Source organism: Choristoneura fumiferana, chromosome 3 (assembly GCF_025370935.1).
Source record: "Choristoneura fumiferana chromosome 3, NRCan_CFum_1, whole genome shotgun sequence".
Lineage (NCBI taxonomy): Eukaryota > Metazoa > Arthropoda > Insecta > Lepidoptera > Tortricidae > Choristoneura > Choristoneura fumiferana.
The window spans coordinates 20,809,720-20,811,012 of record NC_133474.1 but is presented as its reverse complement, the minus strand read 5'-3'; the positions used below and the strand labels follow the sequence as shown (position 1 = coordinate 20,811,012).

The following is a 1,293-nucleotide window of genomic DNA, read 5'->3' as shown; positions in this document are numbered from 1 at the left end:
CGAAGCGGTAGCGTTTAGGCAGACCTACCCCCTTTGGGAATACAGGCGTGATGTTTGTGTTTTGTGTGTGTATAATTATACAATTATAATTATTACAATATATTACATTATATTATAATAATCCATATCCATACTTATATAATAAATGCGAAAGTGTGTGTGTTTGTGTGTATGTTTGTCCGTCTTTCACGTCGAAACGGAGCGACGGATCGACGTGTTTTTTTTTGGCATAGAGATAGTTTATGGGCCAGAGAGTGACATAGGCTACTTTTTATCCCGAAAAAATGCACAGTTTTCTAAGGAACAGCGCGCGATAACCGAATTCCACGCGGACGAAGCCGCGGGCAAAAGCTAGTATATATATTATAATAAATGTGACTGTCTGTCTGTTACGCTTTCACTTCGGAACTACTGAACAGATTTTGATGAAACTTGGTATAGAGATAGTTTGAACCCCAGGATCAACATAAGATACCTTTTATTCTGGTAGATGGCGCCATAGCGCGATAACCTAGATCTACACTACTACATAGTTACATCATTGGGGTCATCTTCTTGAGTTTTTTACCTATACCTCCACGCGTTTCTGAGAAAAAGGGTCTTAAAAAGAATAAGGGTTCCCCGTTTTTTCTTTTAAGATACGGAACTTTACAAAGACACACTTTAAATTTTAGCCTTATAAAAAAACACCACCTAAACAACTAATAACTGTTGTGTTTCGCAGAAAATAATGTGTAAGGTATATTGCAAAAAACGTTAGAACTTTTGGAAAAAACAAAAAGTACCGCCCCCGGGTGGGCTTGAACCACCAACCTTTCGGTTAACAGCCGAACGCGCTAACCAATTGCGCCACGGAGGCCATGGAGGAGCAGGCGAAAATGTAGTATGGCTTTTACGACACGGATTCTACACGCGCAATGACGTCATACATCGTGCATACATTGACAAACTGAGCTAATAAATAATTATTAATAAGTTCATTGTGATAATAACATTCGATAACAACTGTTGATACAAAAGTAAGCTATTCAGCTTTTTAACATTACATTATTAATACTACACAATGGACTAAAATATTTGTTAACATACTAAAATATTATCTTTGTGAAAATGAATCAACCTTTGATACCAATTAGAACAAATAGAAATCTTTACAAAGGTCCAATTAATCCTTAACATTTTCTTGGAACCGATTCGGCACAGATAATGATAGTTTTATTTCGATATCTCAAATTAGGCCTTAAATCAGAAGGCGGAATGCCAAACAACCACAACCATGATTTGCAGAAAAAT

The 1,293-nt window shown here is 36.7% G+C and overlaps 1 non-coding gene across 1 annotated transcript; it reads right to left on the bottom strand.

The window, feature by feature from the left end:
- Positions 1-785: 785 nt before the first annotated feature.
- Positions 786-859, bottom strand: TRNAN-GUU (transfer RNA asparagine (anticodon GUU)). Its single transcript has one exon. It is a non-coding gene; the product is annotated as a tRNA-Asn (tRNA).
- Between the last annotated feature and the right edge of the window lie 434 nt (positions 860-1,293).